Source organism: Centruroides vittatus, unplaced genomic scaffold (assembly GCF_030686945.1).
Source record: "Centruroides vittatus isolate TY-2023 unplaced genomic scaffold, ASM3068694v2 contig_747, whole genome shotgun sequence".
NCBI classification, from domain to species: domain Eukaryota; kingdom Metazoa; phylum Arthropoda; class Arachnida; order Scorpiones; family Buthidae; genus Centruroides; species Centruroides vittatus.
The window spans coordinates 514961-525743 of NW_027122483.1; positions in this window are offsets into that span (position 1 = coordinate 514961).

The window sequence follows — 10783 nt, forward strand, 5'->3', positions numbered from 1 at the left end:
TCTTCGCATACTTTTAAACTGCAATTTTCTCGTATTTTCATGAAATATGTCGAATACTGTAAAATAACAAGAATTCATAATTATCAAACTTACATCACATAATTATATTAAATTATTTTATAATAATATAGCTTTATTCCTGGTATATGACACTTCAAAGGCAGGATCCGTAGTAATAGAGTAGACATGTTCCAGGAAAATAAAACAGAGCTCTTATACGCAATAACAGATAATATTATAATAATATACTTGTCATACGCTAGTTATTGAGTTATATCAGCAATACGCAACACAGTTTCTATCAAGTTACTGTGTGTTATTGCGTATAACTCAAAGCTTGTATTACTATCATTCGTAGTAATATGTAAGCAATTAACAAATGCGCTTAAATGTTTGCATGAAACGATGAATAAATGTGGCTGTTCTCCTACGGAAGCAAACAAAATAGTGATAATTAGTTATATGAAATTATTAGAAACATCAATTTTCATTCAGAATGTTTATTCGCGAATGTTATTTCTTTGAACAATACAGTGCACTAGCAATATCTCAATCTTTCTCATCTTGCAAATCCTTCGTTCTCTAAGAAAATGTGTATTGTGGTATGCACATAAGTTTAACATTTATCTTATTATTTATTCACAGATGTTTGTCTTTCTGCTTCGCGTGTTACAAATAGTTCAAAAATATATTTTTTTTCTATTTATGGAATATTTCAGTTTTTTGCAGTAATAAATATTCGAGTAAACTTACTTATAAATTCTCGGTAAAATGTTCCCAAAACCTACCAAAATTTTCGGCTTTGGACATTATTTCTCTCGATTCCAAACTTCCCTTTAAAATGCTTAGTGTTGCAATAACATACACAATTAATGCATACCAGTTACAATCATAAAATAATTTAATTTGTCTTCTACGACTTAAATAATTTTTTTGATTTACGAATAATTCTATTGGACGAAATTCAGCATAAAAGGTGAAAGGTCACCTTTCAACGCGCTCTTGTTTTGGAGATCTTACTTGGTGCTCAACGCTTTAGCCAACCCTCTTATCCCCCTGCTTGTCTCCAGGAATTCTCAACTGTCCAAGACGAACATGAAAATATTATAGGTAATAAAATTATATTATATAAACTTTCTTTCGTCAGGACAGATTTATTGAGTTGGTTTCTGAAGTCTTTTAATACTTAAATATCGAAACCTCGTTGTTTTTGTTATCGTCTATTCTGTGTCGCATTTAAATGTTATATATATACAATAAATATAGTTTTTATATAAAAATATATTTAGCTATGCTTTTAATTTGTCGTTTAATTGATATATGTCTAACTCATCGATGCCCCACGTTTAAAGACAACCCTCCAAATTTCCAGTTGATTTTTTTGAAAATATTTTATTCCAGTCAAATGATAAGTTAAAAGCGAAAAGAGTTATCGCAACTGTTGTTAGAATACATAAAGAAAGAATTTATTCGATCTTTCCCCTTCATTTAATTTCTATCCTGTATGTAGAACGGAGTTAACCCGAACCCCGCATCTCACACAATGTTAGATAAAATTGAAATGTATCGAAAGATTAATCGCATCGAAACTTATATTGTATCTTTATAATTTGATTGTTCTAATTAATTGAAAACGCACCAGCACCTGTATAAAATATTTGTGAGAGATTACAGATAATCCGAACTTGACTGACTTCAAACGGGATTAACAATAAATGGAATAATGAAGCACTGAGAAACAATAATCATGAGCAGTACATATCTCATACATATTATCATTAGATTGTATGCTACATCGAATTTAGAATTTCATCCCACATTTGAAGCCATGGGCAAAATTTAATAATTAAAAACGAAACTGTATTCGCTTGTTTTGCAATGTGTACTAATGATTATTCTTTATGTTATTAAAACATTTATTTTAGTAATATACCAACATCTACCGGATTATATCGGTCTATTATATCACGATTATTGTAAATTAATTACTAAATAATTTGCCACTAGAGGGAGGTGTTAGGATCCATCCCTTGTTATATTTAATAATTATAATTAAATTAAATAATTTACTTATAATTATTATTGCGGGATACATTTTATTAATGTTTATCCATTATCGTGGTTTTCCTTGTAGGTGTCGTTTACGTGATATTCTTTCCTCTACACTCCTTGTTGTAATGTAAAGTCTGCAAGTCTATTGCATAAAAACAAATGCAAGTTATTAAATAGAACAATAAACTACAAAATGTTATAAATGCACGAATTTCAGTTGTTCTTTATTTGTAATATTTAACAGTAATTCGTTCGGGGATACTATACATTGCAGCCTACGGAATTTCGGGAGTTTGAGTATAGATTTGAACTCAGGGGACCAAGATGAGTTCAACGATACCCTATTTTGGGACTCGGAAGCGAAAATTAAGAAAGTTATCATACTTTTTTCTGACGATCACGCAATGATCGGGTGTCGCCTCGCTCTCTCCGCTAAGCCTATCGCGTGTTTAACAGACAGTCCGGCAAGTCGGCCATATATACCTTCGGCAGAGGCGGATGTTGATCCACGAGCACACTGATCGTCTGCAGTTAGAGTTAAGTCCTTTTCGCACACCCTCGCTCTCCTCGACCTCGGGGCCTACGGCCCTTCAGCCGCCGACACACTAGCTATCGCTCGTGGTCGGCTAGTACTACGCGCCGCTATTGCGGATTGTCCAACAAACCTAACCTATCCTTCTGGGAGATGACTGTAGTCCGTTGTCATGGTTTGCAGACTTTAACGCAAGATGGCGTTCTAGCAACTACGGTGCCGTCTGCATGATAGCATTAAAAAAGTATGACGACTTTCTTACTTTTTGTCTCCGGTCCAAAAGTAGGGTATTGTTGAACTTGTCTCGGTCCTATAAGTTCAAATATGTACTCAAAGTTCCGAAATTCCATAGCGTGCAATCTATAGTACATTCATTCGTTCTTCTCAATATTGAAGTTTTTCTATGTTATTAAACTCAAGAACCTAACATTTAAAAAGATCATCGAGCAGGGTCCATTCGCTCCCAGTCGCGTAAGTAATTAACTTTTCCTATTTTGAACATGAAATATAATACATTCCTCTGAAATTACAAGCGAACTCGATGTCAATCCGTTAAACTTGAGATAATTTATAGCGAGTTGAAATTTCAAATGTTAATTTTTTGCATTTTTCGAATCAAATTACATTGAAACCAATAAAAAAAAACATCTCATTTTTTCAAATCACGAGTATGCTATACCGTTAGTAATATAACAAAAATACAGAAGCTCTGTGAGACCTGACTCAATTAACCAATAAGGCTCAAGGGGTTAATATAATTAGACAAAACAACAGAATAAATAATAATACCGGACGAGAAATACACCAATCGTGGCAAAGAATCGTAGAGGAAGGGGTGTGTCTGAATTATAAAGAGAACGAACGACATAAGCGTAGAAGAATAAGTCAAAGCGGACAAGAAGAGATGTAAATTTGAAAATAATGTTTAATTTAAATGTAAAAAACTGTGATAATGCTAAAGTTTAATATATTGAATTGTTCTTATACAAGTTTAAGTTTACAGTTTTTACTATCGTTGTTGTTTAAAATTGCTTGTCGGTTGGAAAAAGTAAATGAAGGAAAAAGTTTTGAAAATGTAAGAATTTTATATTAATGTCGGTAAACTTGTCGGGAAATGTAAAATGTTGTTTTAAAAAATTATTTCTTTATTTTTAATTTATATAGAATGTACTGCATAAATGCCTGCTGAGGAAGGACGAGAGAGTCCGAAATGCAATAGTTAAATGTATCTGTCCAAGTATATCAAATAAAATAAATTTCTGATCTGTGAAACTGTGTTGCAGAATCCTTAAAACCAGTCTAATAAGTCCTGATAATAGAAACTACGTACTTGTAGACGAAAATAACATTTTAATTTCAACACATAATCAATTTATGGGGGAAGTTGATACAAATGACATGATGTTACTTGTATACTTGGATGAAAGGAGGAATAAGAAATATTGGAAGAATGTAGCTTTCACCATCATAGCCAGGATGATGTTGAATGACTACATACTTTACAAAGAAAATTATCCCGGAAGTAAAAGAAAAAGACACTCTCACGTCGATTTTATCGAGGCGTTAGTTGAAAGCCTGGCGAGAAAATTGATGGAGGAGCGGGAAGTTCTACATCCTCCGAAACCCCGAAGACCAGTAGGTCTGCGGAAGTTACCAGGCAAAACGGCATACCGCTGCATCGTGTGCAGCACCTCTAAACACAAGAAGACAACAACAAAAGCCTGCACGCGATGCAGTGAAGGCGTTCATGCCAATTTCCTGTTCAAACATCTCTGCTAGCACAAAGTTATGGGTATAAATTGATATAATTCTGTTTTAGTTTGTGGATAAATTCTGCATAATGTACAAAATAATAATCTCTTTCCTGCAGATATCATGTTTTCCACTTTTAATAGAATTGCACTTTTTCCTGAAGCTTATGTGCTAGCAGACGAGGTAGGTGGTGAATAGTTTGAAACAATAATCTGGTATAATTATTATGAGAGTTTTATATGCATTATTCTTGAAAAATGTACAAAATGATATTTTCTCTTACAGCTTCTGGTTCCGGGCAGATGTTTCCGCTCCTTCCTCCATTTTCTACTATTTATTTATTGTATATTTGTTAAGATTGGATTATTAAATACGATATTTGGCATCGTGAGCAAGCAGGTTTTCGACCTGGCCGATCGTGTCAGGATAAAATATTTATACTAAATGCATTGGTACAATTAAAATTGCAGATAAAGAGAGAAAAACTTTATATGCTGTTTTTGTAGACTTTCGATCTACTTTTGATACCATTAATCATAAAGTTCTGTGGTCTCTATTAGAAAGAATGGGAAGAATTAATTCTGCTTATATCTATGTAAGTTATTTCGTTTGATGATTTCTTCTGTATTACTTTATGCTGCTCCTGTATGGGCAATTACTTATTATGGTATAAAACAAGGACAATTTCCAGTTTATCTTTGAAGAATTTTTGTTATAGCATAAAATTCCAGCTTATATGTTACTTCTGGAATTTTGTGTTTCTAGAATATCAGTAATAATAATAAAATTAATAGTTTAATTTTGGATAAGACTTGAAATTAGATGATAAACGTTATGTTAAATTAGCGTATAATATGTACTGTATAAGATGTGTTCAACGATGGATAATTCTAGATACAATTAATCATTGGTGTTGAGAAATTGCTATATTGAGACTGTTTTTCTTTATGGTTTTCTCAAGATCCTCATTTAATCGAAAGTTATCAAATTTTATCAAAGGCTGTGAACAAACCATACAAGAAGATTGTTTTTTGCTGGGGAAAAAAACAAACATTTTCAATTATATTGTAGTGTTAAAACGACTTTTATATGTGAGGATTATTTGCCGGGTGGATGACTATTATTGTGTGTGACCAAAGGGCCAGTATCTCTTCCAAACCACGTCAGGATGACACCACTCTATTCTTAGGTCGATACAGAGACCACAAGTTCGCGCGAATGAGTTTTGTACCCGGAACAGAGTGAATGGAGAGAGGGACAGAAGAGGAGCACTCGGAGAGGTTTATAACAAAAATACCCGTTTATTTTAGACTTATTTACAGTTTAGTATTTATCAAGGGTTAGTTAATACATGATTGTACAGGTTCTTTGGAAAGAATGTTGCAGGAATACATACATTACCAGTGGTGTGCCATCATTGGAAGCGATGGAAGCGCAGCTTCTCTTGTATTTTCTTAAATATAAATTTTTATATTTTAACGTAGTTTGAATTAATTAACATTAATATTTTATTATAATTGCATTATGCGTCTTATTACAAATTTCTATACTACATGTGAAATAAACGATAAGATTGTTATTGTATATTTAAATATCAGTGGTGGAATGGAAGCGCTGTATTGTGGAAACTGGGTCAGCTTCCAAACAGCCAGATTATAGGCATTGGCGCATGTGCTTTACAGAGCACCAACCTCACACGGTTTAGCTGGTGAAAGCTACACACGTATAACGCTTCCAATGATTCTATCCGGACTAGTTCTGGGCTGTTAGCCGCCTGCCTGCAAGATATTTGGCCGCCCTCGCCCGATTATGTGAATCATAAGTACTGTACATTTATAACTTAACCCAACCGATAGGAATTTACTGGTATGTTTTTATGATAGTTCTGTATAGTTGACAAAAGTTTAAAAAAAAAAATCCATTAAAATATTTGATATTTTTACTCTGCACTCCCATCTTATATTACTTACGAATTTAAATGTTAAACCAGTGATATTACGATTTCGTATGTCCCATCTATAAGGGTATGTAGAGAAAAACGTGTACAATGTTAAAAAATTAACTGTTACTTTGGCAGCATCATTTACAACCAAATTTAACGAATGAGACGCACGAGGTACCAAAAAAAAACCCCAGAATTTATTTTCCTTAAATTTACGATTTATGTGTCCGTTGTCATAAAAATTTGTCTTTCCACTTTTTTCCCAAGACTACAGATATTCAGGTACAGTACAAAGTAACTGGTTTCGACTTATTTCTACTTAAGAAGTAATTAAATAATTAAGAGATTAGAAAATTGGGGACGTAAATAAAACCCTGCCGAAAGAGCCAGAATTTTACTTAAACAAAAGCTTAACAGATCATCGGCTATTAAAAATTGTATTATTTACATTATAAATAGTTATGCATATTTATATATATTGTACGAATAACTTAACTTAAAATTCGTTTTATCCTATTCTTGCGAAGATAATTTTCTTCAATTGTTAAGCTATTGTCAGATAATAACGAGGTTGAGGCCGAAGTTTTAAACGCGAAAACGTTTACTTCGGACGTTCAGCGCCGCCTTCCTGTAAGCCTAGAAGTTTGGCAGTGGCGTTTGGAAAGTCAGTGGAATCATGCTCGACATTCCAAACGCCATTGTCAAACTTCTAGGCTTACAGGAAGGCGGCGCTGAACGTCCGACGTACACGTTTTCGCGTTTAAAACTTCGGCCTCAATCTCGCTATTAATCACCATTTCTGTAATAATGCCAAAATTTACGAAAATAGAAAACAATAGATAAAACAGCCGTGAATATCTCTGTTAGGGTCAGTGTGTAATTCTGTGTGTTGTTTTTTCGTTCATACCTGTGTCTGCTCATGTTTCCTTTATAATTTGGTTTTTCTACATGTCAATGATCATCGTGTTAGGTTAATTAGCACGATTAAATCGTCGCAATATAAGTGAGTGTGGATAAAGAAAACGAGATGTCCCAGATACCGAGAAATGCCGGACATGAAATATTGTAAAAAATCCAGTAACAGGTTGCATAACTTTCCCGGAAAAAATTTAAAATTGTATTTTGAAATTATATTATATGATATTTTATTTAAAATCTTTTTATTTTAATTAGTATAAATAATCAAAAAGCTCAATTTTGAGATCAGACAATAGTTCTATTTTTAAAATGTTCTTATTAATTAACTTCAGAAAAAAAATGTAATGATTTAAATATAATAATCTTAAATATTCCAATTTAATAATATTTAATTTTTTGTAGATTTTCGTCCGTGGCGATAATTATAATTAATTATTTGAAGACATAGTCCTTCCCAAAAGAGGAACCACCATTTATTAGCTTTGTGTTTCAGACAATACATTCCTGGCGGCTGACCTTTCTTTTTAGGCTACTGGCCGCCAAAAAGTCCTTTAAAAACACAGGAATACATCCAATTAAAAATACTAACATTTTTAAAACAGGAACTGGTGATATACGGACGTCTTCTGTTCTCCATCATACCGTCTTGAGATTGTTTCGGCTTTTATCTATAACGAAATAGGCGCTGGTAAAATGTAGATTAGAAAAAAAAGATGGATGTATTCTTGTGTTTTTAAAGGACTTTTTGGCAGCCAGTAGCCTAAAAAGAAAGGTCAGTCGCCAGGAATGTATTGTCTGAAACAGAAAGCTAATAAATGGTGGTTCCTTTTTTGTGAAGGACTATGTCTTCAAATAATTAAATATTTACAATGTTAACAAATGCGGTTTCTGACAACAAATTTTTATAATTATAGATCAAGCGCATGAATATTTTTACACATCTGCGAGTTATCTTGCATTTAGATGTGTAATATACATAATCGTTGGTAGTATCATTAACTACCTATTATCAAAATTTCGCTTGTTAAAGAAAAGAATTCATGAACAGTTAAATGAACTAAATTCCGAGGTTCAGATGATGAAACAAAACCTTCTCAGTTCATTTCAGAAATTCCTTCTGCGGAATCGCGATTAAATTTGTTAACTGCGATAGAACAAATCAAGTTACGGTTGGTAATAATAGAAGAGTTTTTAAATTACGTGTACGAACCAGATATTACCGAGTGGCTGCTTCCAGAAAAGAAATCCTCCAGAGAAAAATCCACGCCATGCGCCAAAAAATCCGAAGGTAAATGCCTACAGATGGAGGATGGTCGCATTTATGATACAGAAATGCATACAAAGAAATCAGAAAATAGCGTGAAACCAGTCGTGGTTCTTAAAAAGAAATCGAAGGAATTTTTGGAAGAAACGGTGAAGCCATCGAGTGAAAACGTAAACATTAGAATATCCGTAAATCTAAAAGAAAATCGAGCTAAAATCAATTTAAAAGCATCAATTGAAGGATCAGCAGATGATGCTAAACATCGAGAGGAAACTACAGTTAAATCAGAAGAAAAGTTTCTCGAAATTGTTAAAAAGGCTCCAGAAATAAATATAAATAACTCTGTTGAGACAAGATCATCAGAAACTTTTCAATGTTTAGAGATATCCAGTGGTGATATTCGAAATAGTTAACAAAGGGTTCGCTAGCAGAAAATTTTTCCCTGACAATCACCGACAAACGAAATGGAAGTTTTGGCTAGAAATAAATACAATACCTTTTCTTGCGATATATCTAATAATCAGTGGCGTATTTGGAACGTAACGAGCCCTGAGCAAAGACCAGGTAACAATAGTATATCAGTGCTGTCAACCTTTTTTTTTAGGCAGAGAAATTTTTCACCCCGAATGGCACTGCTGATAATAGACAGATGTCATCATATCTCGAAATACAATATCCTTTTTATTTCGCTGTCCATAGCCCGACACGTGTTCCACAGTCATCTTGTATTATCTCGCGCGCGTGAGATTGTAGGATCTCCCTTATGACTGGATCTAGTTTCAAGAACTCTCTTGAATCGATCGCGATTAAAAAAAACAGACAGATTTCTGAATATTGTTAACTGATAATCTGAATGAACAGTTTGATAGTTCTACAATGAGGCTCTTCAAATCATTTGACAACGTTAAATGCAGCATCATAACCATCCCTCAACACCTGATGAGACACTCGAAAAAATTATCTCATTATATTGTAAAGATGAACTCCAAAACATTTATTCTAACTCTTTACCACAAAAGAGTGGACTCAGAGAAGAATGGACTGACATTTAGCATCATTTGTGAAAAGTACAATGGTTTGAAGTTTCCTGACTTTAGCAAAATAATTTGTGAAGCTACAGTCGATGGTGATGCCAGTGAACCATTATACCCAGAATTTCGAAAATTGTTTATTATTGTCATTTTCCACAGCATCCTGCGAGCGGGGATTTTCAACTCAAAACAGGATCAAGTCAAAGAGAAGAAATAGACTTCGTGACTGGAAATTCTGAGCAAATATCATGCGAAGGACTGTCTTTTTACATGGAAGAAAATAAAGTAAGTGAACAAGAATTTTACAGAAGCTATAATTAAATTCAAAAGAAATTTAAAAAATTAAAGTCAAAGGTTAGCAGACATTGGGCATTCATTTTGACTTATATTTTCTTCATACATTTTTTAATTTTTTCACTAAGCTACAATTTAAAAAGAAAACAATCTCATTCAGACTTCTGTAATCTCTTCAGGTTGGGGAGTGAACAAGTTGCCTCCACAATCCTATAACTACAGTACATTAATTGTATTCTGCAGGAGTTAAAGTCTATTGATACGGGAAAAGAATATGCAGAGGGTAATTCGGTAATTATTCGACGAATTTCTGAGCCTGCCATTCGAAGTATTTCTTGAAAGCCAAGATCTAAATTCTTGGCTTTTAAAAAGTAAATTCGACCTGAGAGACGAGTGAAAAAGGAAAAAAAGATTTATTTTTTAACATTTACTGGTTATTTTCTAGGAATTTTCACATCCACGAACTCCAAAACTACTAGCCAATGAACAACTTTATTTTTACCCAGATGCATTCCAGAAATTACAATATTTCTGGTCTCAGTTACCATTCTTTCAAACAAACCGACATACCACAAACGTTTTTTCGATACACTCACACAATTTTTGAACATTCAAACCGTTTTTTTCTATTTCCATAATAAAATTATTTTTCTTCTTATTTTAAAAAAACAATGTTGTTTAAATTCTTTAAAAATTAACCTAATTATATGTTCAATTATTACCGTATTCTTTTCTTTACCACAAACATTATGCGCAGTCTTGCATTCGTTACTTTCAATCATTGTTTAACGCCTCGTTCATCAATTGCATTGGTGAATGAGGTGAGAAAGCAATGAATTCACCAACACCATTGATGAATGATGGAAGAAACAACCAATGAAAGTAATGACTATGGCTACAAGACCTGTGCATGATGTGAGTGGTTAAAGAAAAGAACACAGCTACTGCAATAACTAAATATATAATTAAGTTTGTTTTTAAAGAATTTAAACAATAAT